The 13,206-nt window shown below is 34.6% G+C and overlaps 1 long non-coding RNA gene across 1 annotated transcript; it reads right to left on the bottom strand.

Moving 5' to 3' along the window:
* Positions 1-5,315: 5,315 nt before the first annotated feature.
* On the bottom strand, positions 5,316-11,913 carry LOC130427373 (uncharacterized). Its single transcript, XR_008907300.1, has 4 exons — positions 11,533-11,913; positions 10,146-10,237; positions 9,929-10,011; positions 5,316-5,471 (listed from the first exon to the last, which is right to left on the bottom strand). It is a non-coding gene; the product is annotated as an uncharacterized LOC130427373 (long non-coding RNA).
* Between the last annotated feature and the right edge of the window lie 1,293 nt (positions 11,914-13,206).

Here is a 13,206-nt window from a genome sequence, read left to right as displayed (position 1 = left end):
CACAGTGGAGTTGCTCTTGGGACTGTAGGAAGTAACATAATGTCCGGATGAACTTTAGCTGTCATACAGGGTTCAACAGGTATTCTTAGTGCCATTATAGTCAAATCGTTTTGCACTTGGCTACGGTTATTAATCCTTCTGGTGTCAGGTGTTTTTCTATATGCTTGTTGTGCATAATATATTCAGTATGGAGGAAAATAACTGGCAAGTTTTATAAATGTCAAATTAGACATTAGATAAATATTTGATTACATATGAATAGATATGCACTATATTACGAGATATGCACTATACCTTTAATGTAATGATACACATATTTCATTGTTTATTTATACATTGATTTAAACATTTATACAGGGTTGTATGCCTCCATAAAGATGTACTAAACAAAAATAGGTTGAAAATACAACACTGTCCTGTATACCAAAGATATTGAGAGGTACAGGAAGGGTGTTGACATTCATTATAATTTTACTAGTGAAAGCAAAAAACAGTTGATATGAAAATCCTTGAACAAATTATGTTCTCTCAAATGGTATCTAACAAGACTGGAATCTGAGACAGACTAAAACAAACTTCACCCAGTCGCCAGTGTTACACGTAATATAGCTATGACACCCACAGACTGGGTGGTTTGTCAAAGTTTTGTTACATCTTTATTGATATCAACAAGTCCTCACTATGCAAATAGCTTTTTAATTGTTGCAAAATGAGCGAATTAGATACTAAACAGTCGGTTAGCGTCAATGAAACGTCTTTCACACAACAGTGACCACCAAACTTGTCAAAACCTTGATAAGAGTCTGAGTTGGAATGCTTACATGGCATTAATCAAATAGCTACGTCTAATTAAACGGGTTTTAAACGCAGCTTTTTCTAAATGTTGCTCAGGTATCGCAATAATTTTTGATCACCCAAGCCTGGAAGACAAATAATTAGAAGTGCCACACCATTCTGATGAGTGATGTCAGCGTCCCGGAGTGACCTTCCCACTGCTAATTAATTTTCATCCCGAGAAAAAAAGACCCTGTTGTTGCACATTATTAATTGAGTTCATGAAAAGATGCGGCTGATTAATTTTTGTTGATAATACTTGTCATTCCGGGGAGCACTGGTGATAATTTTATGGATTTTTGTTTTAGTAGCTTACAAAGTTGATCCGAGTCATCTGCAGCACGTTTCATTTGTGACAAAGCCATTCCTGCCTGCACTCATGACGAAAACACTTTATAATTAGAAATGTGATGCTCATTTTGCTTTTACTATATGGCAGAAAAAAGCAAACAAGTTGGTGTTCATTTTCTGCCAGGTCATATCAGAATCACTTTTAAATGTAGAGAATAAACATCAGTGAAGAGAAAGTGGATATGGAATATACTTTTGTTTGATGTTGATGATGCACCCGGTTTTTGCATAGATGGTAGAACCTGATGAAACTGCAAAGCAGTTTTGTATTTTAGTGTAGTATAGTTTTTGTATATTCAATATAGTTCTGAAGAGTTTGCTTACAAAATTAGATAACTTCGTTTTTTTACATTTTAAAAAATTATGTTTTTTATTATGTTATCATGTTTTTATAGTTTTTTTTGTTGTGTTTGTTAGCTGTATCACTTAGTTACTATGGCTTAAATCAAAACAAACCAACTGTAGTTTTATTGATATTAATTGGAATGCACAATAAAAATACATTTTTGAAAATTTCTAAAAACAAAGTCATTTCATATGAACCCAACTCTTTCTATTTTGTGCCGTTACATCTATATTTTCACAATAATTTGCACTACCTCATGGAGTGCATTCATAAAGAGACACATTCGTATTACATGGCATTGTTATTAAAAAAATATGAGGTGTGGCACAGCAGTTAGCACACTTGCGGACACGGGTTCGACCTCATTATGTCATGCCTCTATGCCCCCACATTTCCTCCTTACTAATCTATCAAAATTTAATAAAATAAAAAATAATATGGCCATTTTTACTTTTTACTAACATGAGAACCATATCACACCAATCAAGAATAAAAGAGAAAAAAAATTGCATGCTATAACATTCAAAACTGTCCACTAATGTTGTAGGACGTCAATGGCACACAAATATTCGAGTTCTCAGGAGGCCTTTCTCCACATAAAATGAATTTTCCAGCTCAGAAGGGCTGCTGTTCTTTGATAAGGTATGGCTGCAGAATGCTGTAGAGAAAACCATTAGGATTTGATAATGCTGGGCACAGTCTCATTAATAGAAAAATGTCATTTATCTGAAACGTCTCGCAATCATCTGTGTAATGCAAGATGTCATTGAGCGGGTACCAATGTGTCCCTTAATGAATATTCTGACAATTTCTAAGTATTGTCCTTGACAGACTGAATGTATGTGAACAGCACAGCAAGTTGAGGTTGTAAAATTATATTAATAGAACTGTAATTATACTGGAGCACTTTTTATATTTCACTGCTGTAGTTTATTATGCTCGGCATAATAAAATAATACTTGAGGACCAATAAACTGAATTCTCTGTATAACTACTATAGTGACATACAACTTACAATGAGCAATACAACCTATAGCCTAAAGTCTTAAAAAGTGTTTTAAATATGTTGATTTAAGCTGGATAAAAACACCGTAATTAAGTCTCATGTGAATCGATTACACTTCAATTGAAGGGATTGATAGACTTCATAGCTTTACAATAGCAATTAATCCACAGGTTTATGGTTTAACATAATTGTCATTCCTAAAAATGACAACAACATGCACACAAAAATAATGACTTGCTTGCTTCAGTTTTACTCACCTTTAAAGGGATAGATCACCGAAAATTGAGACATGTTCAGGTTTCGTTAATTTTTTTATCGAACATGGACTCCCGCTTCGTAACAAGAGTTCTTAGTCCCTTATTGGACAATTCTCCCAGAAAATCACATCCAGCGAGCGAAAGTGAAAGAGCACACCCACGTGCGAGCGCGAGAGAAAGAGCACGCCCACGCATCAACCAGCCAGCATGAGAAAGAGCACCGCCATCAATGCCGCTTCACGCGGTTGACAAAAGTTTACCTGTGTTTGTTTGCTCACTGCAGTTGGGGACTAATGTTACACAAACAGTGGATATAACGTTGCATTTGGAGATCGTTTGAAACTGATAGATGGCGCGGTCCCAGCACTAAAAGATGACGGACATAAACTGACTCAAACTAAGTCATATGTCTGTGTTTTGTTGGCCATTGACATGTACGTGTTAAATGTTATAACACCAACTTATAATGAATCAATGCGATGATGTATTATGTGCTCGTGCTGTAGTAGCAGAAACTGCGTGCGTAAACTCATCTTAAAGTACACACATTTACATACCTGCCCAATGGAGGTCATGGCATAGACTTGATTGTACCATAGATGAGAGAGATTGTTATAATGTATATGTAAGCCTTTCAAAGGTAAAAGTCATTAGAACTATAAGTAGTCTTAAAACCAGCAATGTATTTGAATACAGTCTATATTTGCAATATTTGTCAATGTAAATTGGTGTGTTTAAGCATACTGTAATATAAATATTTACTGAAATAATTATAAACGAATATAAGATTAAATAAAAAAATAAAAATCGAAGAGTTGAATAACTATACTGGAGAGCAATGAAGAGTCTAAACAGAGGGGACATTAGGGGATCAATGACTGATTGCCATTCATCTGTTAACCTGAAAGAGCTTGCTTGAATCTTCCTTCTCTGGAGGTGAGCATATGGACAGTGCATCTGTTTTTGTGGAGACGAGTGATTCTGCATCGAGTAGAAACCTGGGATTCTGTCCAACACAAGAGAGAGTTGTCCCCACTTGATAAACGCTGTATGCTTTCCAGACAGAACGTTTGACCATTTAAACGTAATTAATCGCAAGCTTTGAAATCACAATTTTTCGCTTGAAGCGGTTTATTTTGCTGGGGATATGCAAATTTGGGAGGTACTGTCAACACGCTGTTTGTTTCCAAGTTTGGCCACATGCTATTTTTGTTGCAGGTATGTTTTTGCAATCTATGAAGCGCATCATGTTTTGCTTGAGAACATCCCAACAAACACAGAGGGGAAAACAGCGAATGAGCAAAGTTTGGAAATCAAAAAGTCCACATTAAACTGTAAGAGCATTTAGTAAAAACTACAGCTTTCAGCTCCACCAACTGGTAAGAAATGTACCACAAAATAAACTTTAAACTGTGGATCATCTATGAAATTATATTCTCAATAAACCTGCTTTGATGTCAGACTAACTTTCTCATCTCGCTCATCCCATCCCATCCCATCCCAAACCATTCATTCAATCATCTGCGATGTTGATCACACATCAGTCATAAAAAAACAACTCCTGCAAATGCAATCTATAACTGAACCTGAAGAGGCGAATGGAAATCCCATTCCTGGGAGCTCTAAAACAAACAATGGCCATGTGTGGAGCGAGTGCTATCAGCAACCTCTATCCTGAGAGGACAAGGTTAACATCAGCACTCTGCCAATCGTTGCACCCAAAATAACAATCGCACTGAACAACACAATCAAAGCGTCGCCGCTTTCCCTCATTGTTTAATTTTCTGCTTTTAATCGGAGATATCTCCCAGCGTGTTCTTATCTTTGACCCTCAGCTTGTAGTTTTGTGGCAGCTTCCCTTTTAGATGGCTGATGACCTTGGGAGGGATGTCATTAAACCCTGACCCATTTGATGATCCCCTCATGTGGAATACATATGCCGAACAGGAGCCGCTTTAACGCAGCGGGGGTGACGTGAAATACTTCGAGAAATATGACTTGACACACTTTATCAAATGGGGAAAGATGAAGACAAAACAGATGCCGGTGCTGTCGTAAGCAATCTGGCCGTGATTGAATAAAAGTGTCAAGAAAAGGGCCGCTTGACGGTCTTTTGTTCTCTCCCATCCAGGTTGATGTTAGTTTGAGCTGTCAGGAGGGAATCACAGCTGTGTGATTTATCAATACTCCAGTGACCTTGTAGCCGGAGGAGGATGAGAGCACAGCGCCCCTGTTTGAAATCTTGCTGAATGCCCATTTTGGGTGTACGTGGCAGGTGGCATATTGAATGAAAGGGAATTTCCTAAAAAAATATCCCTCTGGAAGTCAAATGAAATTCATAAACATTTACTGTAGGTTTAATAAAAAAGTGGTTGATTTATTTTAAATTGCAGCGCAATGTGTATTACTCTAAAATAAGGAAAAATTAAGATATGACAAAGTAGAAAAGAAAAAAAACTTTTATTCAGTGCAAAGAACATGGATAAAGTCAGTGATAAGTGGTTGCTATTGCTATGTTTTTAAACTTCTTACATCAAGTTATTTCCTTTGAAATTCCTAACATCCTCTTCATTAAAGGCAACATGTTCTTCATTTTTTCATCCAAAGGACAAGCATTGTTGTGATGAACCAGATGTTATATCACAGGATGGCGCATTCATTACTCCCATAAACCCATCTGTGAAATAGATTTTTATGCTAATTATTTCAGGGATCTGCATAAATAAAGTCCTAATTAATAGCTCTGAACAAACCTCTGGACTCTTTGAAACTAAAGTGTTCTCAATTATGAAGGTAAAGGTAAGGTTCCCCCCAGGTAAAACTCAACAAATTGTAACTGATCAAGAAACATGGAGAGTTTTGTTCTCCAGACTAACCTGTGGTGGAATAAAAAAAATTAATAATTTCAGATTGAACGGCTATTGGATCTAGATCAACGCTCTCATTATGTACGTGAAATACTAAGATGTTTACAATTTACAAAGTAATGTATTAATGATTACACCATGTTATTTTTTTAGCTTCAAAAAATGCCAGTGTTAATGTCATCTGTCTATGCTATCTTTAATTTACAGTGATGTTAAAAATAAACTGTAGTGTAAACTGTATAAATATACAATTCAAGTATAAGCCACTTCATTTATAAATATACTTATTCATAAATTATTGGCACTAAAATGTATAATCTATAAGAAAATGTCATTCTTTTGTATCAAGATGCCATTTGAATTTTTATTGTGTTATCAAATCCAAAAACATTGCCCTGTATGTGCTGCATCCAAAAAATGTATTTGTTAGATTTACATAAAAAAGAAGTGTCAAGTGGTTCCACGTTGTTGAGTAGTTTCTACAATTAACAATTTAGTTGTATGAACAAAATAATGTTGACAAAACTTTTTTGAGTAAATCCAAACCATGGAGATTGTACCAGTAATTTCAAGTTAATTAAGCTCAATATTTATCCTTCTCAATGGTACTTTTTGTAAGTCAAAACCCAATGAGCAAATCAGACAAGAGGCATCTCAGTACTGGCATCAGCACAGTTAATGCTGCTCATTGAACGATGCAGTAGACATCATGGGCGCACTTCAACCTCTCACAGCCTAAGCACATGTACCACTCTTCTAAACAATGCATAACCCTAAAACTCAAAAATACAACAAACTCTTTTAAACCTCAAAGATAAATTAACATGAAGCACACAAGTCTTTTTATCTTTACTGAAAATCACTTAGTATCTGTCTGCACTTTTAATTTTATACACACCTAAGCATCACCTACGCTACTCACAAGCAGGTCTATTGGTTTGGTAGTCCCACAGACATGGTTGCGTTCTGTAGGGGACGGGGCTTTCTCATCATATGCTTCTAGGCTTTGGAATGCACTGCCTCCTCATATCAGAGACGCACAGAATTTAAATATTATTTAAAAACTTACTTTTTTGGTTGGCTTTTTCCTGACTTTTATGTATTTATTTGTTTATGATTATAAAAATATAACCAGTTTTTTGTGTGTGTTGTATTATCATTTGCTTTTTATGTAAAATGCCTTGAGAAGCCACTTTAAAGGCGCTATATAACAATAACGCATTATTATTATTAATATTATTACTTGAAATAACACTAAATTTAGAAATGTACTGCATAATTGCAGTCTTACGCAAAACATGCTGGAAATTGAAAATTCCCCTCAACCAGTCGTGTTGAATTAACTTGTTTATATTAAGTAAACTCAACAACAGGTCCAATATTACAGGGTTTTGTTATTTACTCAACAATGTTTAGTTGACCAGTCAGACACTTGTTAAACAGTATTTTTTTTATATAAATTAAATAGTTAATTTAAGTTAATCTTAATGTATTAACTTGCATTTTTATGTACTGTGAACAAGAATGGGTTTAGTAAAACAGCTACATTTCATTTTTTTGAGTGTTATATACAGACCACCTATGTACTGTAGTTGACAAATACACCAAAATTTGGAAAACAAACCATTAATAATTTTTTATTTTATATTATTAATATTGATATTAATATTATAAAATATGATATGAGAGATTTATTTTCAATGATAGTTTTTTTTCTAGATTTGTGCCGTCACATCATAGGACACATTTACAGTGTATTTGTCAACAACCCACATGCAGAGACTTTCTTCTTCTTCTAAAAAACAAAAAAAACATTTTGCTGATTTCAGCTACACCTGTCATTAACTAGTGCATAAAATCCTGCATACAGCCAAACAAAGCTCTTTGACAAACATTTCTGGAAAAATAAAGAACACCAACAAGCTCAATAACATTGAGTTAACATAATTGGCACCAGTTTTACTTAACTAATCTTAAACCTGCGAAGGAAAAACCACCTTCCTATCAATGCCTATCGTTTTAAAATGTAATGTTCAACAGGCGCATTGTGTACGGGTGTGCTGTTCAAATGTCCACATATTTTTGGAGTTTTTATTACACTGAATTCAGAAAAACCACCTGGGACAATGTCCCATGGTACATTGGATCTAAGACATCTTTGTAACAAATCTGCTATAAAAACCCAATTAATTTCCCCTTTCTACTAAGAATGCACAACATGTTTAACTGAACGCCTCTGAAACAGCCCACTGAGTGGCAGGTCTGTTTTTCATCGGTTACTGATGCCTTTAATGGTGAAGGTGCCCCTTTGTCCGTATTTTATTGACAGGAGCCAGAAAAGGCTTAGCTTTATCATAGCGTTCCACGACCGTTTCGAAGCTTAACTATGGAGTTAGCTAATTTCACATGACAGTATATAATGCTGTTGGTCAAATAATTCATTAGCACAACAAAAAAGAGAATAATAATAAGCAAATCTGTGTGTGTACTTGAAGCTCAAATAAGAGTGAAGGGAAGGGAGGGGTGGACAGAGGCTAAGAGAGACAGCTTTGTCATATGATTAGTGGTCTGTTCTGAAGGAATCTGGCCAATGACTAAAGAGGAGGAGGTGTGGACAGATGAATTAATGGCTGAGAAAGTAGCGGTTGAAGAGGAACCAGTTACTCTTATCTGCCGTTTTCTTTTTTATTTACAACAGTGAGAAAGGATTGCTTGTGTTACATTTCATGTAAATATGAAATCATTATACAAGCTCCCAAAAAGTATAAGAACATTTAAGTCACATTGAATGTATGAAAATCAGTGCATTAAAAATGCTATACATTATTCGAAGTCACTACAAAATAAAAGCTGTGAAAATTGTAATTTTAGCGAAACATATTTTGAGACTGTCTACTATTTCTACTTCTCTACTGCTATTTCAACACATAACATCTGTTCAGCACTGAATTTCTTCCTGTTTCCCTGCATGCTCTATCTTACAGCTGAAACAAAAAATATGAGCCTTTAAGTATTTACGGCATTCTAATGTTATTTGTTTGATCAAGTATTTGGACAGATGTTCTCTTGCTTTTTCAGTTACAAACATCCTCCATGAGGCTTACAAATATTTGCCCACGAAGCAGTGGGAAGCGTGTTATGCTGCCATAGATAAGATGTGAATGTTTGAGGAAAACATAGCCATACAGTTCACTAATTGCTTCAAGTATACAAGATGTTCAAAGGTCTAAAAACACTGTTTTGAAACAATGAGTTAGTGATAAGATCATAAATTTAGCTCACTGTTTCAACACTCAAATTAGGCATCGTGAAGATTGTTGATTTCCTAACTCCGAGTGTTTATTAAGGTGAGGAAATATTTTTAAGTCAGTAGATAATTTCATTGTAGCATTTAACATGGGTTATTTATAATGCTATTTGCCTCTCTTTTTTTATGAAAATAGAGGAACAATTGAGGAAATTGCTGCTATTTTTAAACAGTTTGTATTAGATGAATTGTAGTAAAAAGGGAAGATAAAGTAAAGGAATTATTAGTCTGTTCTGCGTTTCATAAAAACAAACAATCAAGATAGCAGTCTTGTAAAACAAAGTAAGCAATTATGACTGTTAATATATATATATATATATATATATATATATATATATATGATACTGCAGGTTATATAAGGTATCTGGTTGAATGGATACTCTCCCCAAAAAATACATTTCTGTCATAACTTACCCCAAAGTTGTTCTAAACCTATACATTTCTTTACCCTGTCGAACACAAAATAAAGATATTTGGAATAATGTTAGCAACTGACATTTCTGGGACATCACTGACTACCATAGTAGGACAATTTTAAATGGTAGTTAAAGGTTTCTTCTAGAAGGTTTTGCTTTCCTAAATACTTCAAAATATGACCCAATTGTTTTTCCTACTCTAGTAGTCAAAGATGTCCCAGAAGTGTCAGTTGCTAACATTTTTCCCAATATCTTCCTTTGTGTTTATCAGAAAGATAGAAATGTACACAGATTTTAAAAAATTAGAGAGTGAGTAAATGACAGAATTTTCATTTTTGGGTGGACTATCTCTTTAATAAAATCTCAGAGTTGTTCACAAGACCATGTTACTTTCAAATATTTTAGACACAATTGAGTTCCTATTACAGTTTGGGACAAAAAGGCAGCTTGTGCTATCAGACGAAAAAACCTTCACATACTCTCTTTCCTAAACAAGGGCCGGGTTGTCAACCCATAAGAACACCTGTAAGACAGAGACGCTCACCTGAGCCAACCATCCCGACAGAGTCAACATGCAATTATTCCTACTGAAGATCCACCACTGTCCAGATCAAACGGTCGGCATTCCTAAAGCAGATTAGCTGAAATTATCTTGTTATTTTGGCTTGCATGGTGAATTGAACTTTATCTGGTCTGTGTTGCGATGAAATTGGAGACAGCTTGAATGGCAGTGGTATGTTTGGAGTTTGGATAATACTTACCTTTTATGAAAGGGCCAATGGCGGTAGGAGATTAATAACAGAACAATGAGTGGCTTTCACTGATATTATCCCTCTGGTCTTCTTGTAAAAGCCTGTTGAGAGGTTAAATTAAATTGCTGTAATAAATGTTTGGTTTCAGCGACACTGTATCATTGAAAATCAAACAAACACCGACAGGCTTTTGTGCGATGAAGATCAGATGGGGAAAATGAATAGGGGGGTGGGGGAGCATGTAGGGAAGTATTATATACAGTTGAAACTGACTTGTTTTCACTTAAACATTAATTAAATTGGAGCAAGAGGAACAGTTATATTGATGAATGTTTTGGAGCTTTGTAATTAAATTAATCCATTTAATTAACAAATTATAGTGAACTTTTCCCTTGAGACAAACATTAGGCTCATGTTCTCTCATACAAACAAGCAAAAATAATGTTGTGGAACTGATCGCAGAGATCATAAGGAGATGAAACCGTGTCAGATAATACGAAGAGGCAAAGAAGACAGAGCTTGATAGAGCGTGTATTATCATCTGTTGTTAAATATGACGCACAAGGGGAAAACATAATTGAATCAGAACTTTTTCATATCTTAATGGGATGACTCATTTGCAAATTAAAATTGATAGCATTGTGACAGCACATTGTTGTTTGACAAATGTATTTTACCAATAATAATAATTAGTATTATTATAATAATAGCGCTAGTTAATATTTACTAAATGAAAATGTCCATGCAAATAAAATGCACACCAACATATATATATAAATGTAATGTAGGACAGAATTAAATCTATAAGATGCTATAAACAACAGTGAGCCCCTCCTGTTCAGAAAGTTTTAGGTCTTAGATGACGGTCTCTCTATGACGACTAAACAATGCCATCTAGAGGAAGAAGGCTGCAACTACAGCAGGGGGCTATAAAATTGGATAAAGCAGCTCTCTACTCCGTTTAGGTGATGAATCATTAGTAAGCAAGGAACCTGCTTCCCTACAAATTGGGACAACAACGACATATTTAATCGAATTACATTTACATTCATTCATTCATTTAGCACTAGCAGATGCTAATACCTTACGAGTAATACTTTTACTACTTTCCACTTTCAACTTGAAAGGTCATAATTATAAAATGTCACTTAGGATAAAAGCGTCTGCCATATGCATAAATCATGCTTTTACGTCCTTCCATCACTTCAACAAATGAACATGTCTACATGTCTAGAAATTTGTGCTGCCATAATCTATGATAATCTATGGTGTAATAAAGGGAATAAACGATTGTCATTTCAAAATTTTTGCCATTTCGATTTTACAGGAGAAAATAGAGATTAGATATCAACAAAGGGGCCACAGTGACCAAGGAAAAAGACAAATCACTACTTACTATAACTGTTCATGTCTAGCACCAATATTATAACTGGAGACATACATTTTTGTATTCGAGATAAACCATAACGTTGAAATCAGTTGTGAAATGTTCGTTATTGTGTTTTTTTCTGCCAGAAAGACCACTGCTTCCTGTTGATGTGTTTATAGGGCGGTCTTGCCACGTCCAATATGGCGGCGTCAAAGCGCTCTGTCGCTACACGATCCGTACCGGAAACACGATTTGTTTTAAAGAAAAAGATTATGTAAATAAAAAATATTTCTCACTCATGACACATATCTTTTTTATATCTCTTATTTTCATTGGTATTAAAAAATAAAATAAAAAAGTATCAAAATTAATAAAAAAAGACTATTTTCCGCTCTTAAAAGGGTAGTGTAGCCTATCCCTCGTTCAGTACATTTCTCCAAACCATTAAAAATTGTAATTTGTTTAATATCTTTAGATGTTAAGTGCAATTTTCAATAAAGAATTCATTAAAAAAAATCCGGTCTGGAACGAGATCTGTCAAACTACTTTTTTTAACTGCCGTAAATTGTTTCGGCCGGAAGTAGTTGCAGTTTTACGTTACATTACTTTGAGACCGTAGCTGACGCTGTTATTTATAACCTTCACTACATCGATCCAGGATTCAAGATTGATACCGGAAACATCAATGCAAACACTATAAACATGGCCCAAGAGAAAGTTAAAAAATACAATGAATCCAACTCACCACCTGTGAAGATTTTGATTGATAAGGAAGAGTCCGTTGTTTTTAAAAGTTTCATATTCCCATCACATTTGTACCTGTCAGAGCTGTCGCAAACCTGGCTTACGCTAAGTGGCGTAATATCGCATAACATCCGGTATGAAAGGAAATAGAATTATGATTTAGCAGAGCCCCTCCCACTTTAATAAGAGAAACTGCTACTGCTGGACGAATGGTTTTCCATCTAATCCGAATATTATATAAAAATAATCAAATAAACAGAACAAAGGTCATCTTACAGTGTAGAACAACCTGTAGGCCTATAATAAAAACAATATAAGTTTAAATCATTTACAGTTGCAAGATATGTAAACAATATATTACATTAAAAATATGTAAAAAAGAAATTTAACTAAACTTTGGAAACTGTGACATTTGGATTGCATCCTTTGAGTTTACACCTGAAAGTGGTGCGCAGGCTTTATTCTAAACTATTCATCACACTCATGAACTGATATTTGACTACAATTAATTTGTTTAACTAGCATGGATCAAATGATAGAGTATTGTGTTGTCAGCGTAAAGGTCATTTGATTCCCAGTGAACACAAAAGGTAAACCTTGGATGCTGTAAATCACTTTGAATAAAACTATATTCCAAATGCGTAATGTTTGCTGTATTTAGCCAGTTATAGAAAACTATTTCTAGCTTGTGATATAAATGTATTATCCTTCAGTATTATATATTGTTCTGTCATTTATAGCATTTTAATATAATGTAGCCTACTATTATTGAAACAATATTCATGCGTCGAAAGAAAAAATATGTTTAATATCTATCAAAATGAGTCTAAAAGTCTAAAATAGTGTAATAAAGATTACTGTTTAGCTGTTTCAGACCTTCATAAATTGTCTGATTGTGGGAATCCCCAGTAATAGTTTTCACATCATATTTCTTATTATGTTCAAATTATCATAATT

This window comes from Triplophysa dalaica, chromosome 8 (genome assembly GCF_015846415.1).
Source record: "Triplophysa dalaica isolate WHDGS20190420 chromosome 8, ASM1584641v1, whole genome shotgun sequence".
NCBI lineage: Eukaryota > Metazoa > Chordata > Actinopteri > Cypriniformes > Nemacheilidae > Triplophysa > Triplophysa dalaica.
The sequence above is the reverse complement of the archived record's forward strand: the minus strand, read 5'-3'. Positions and strand labels throughout refer to the sequence as shown.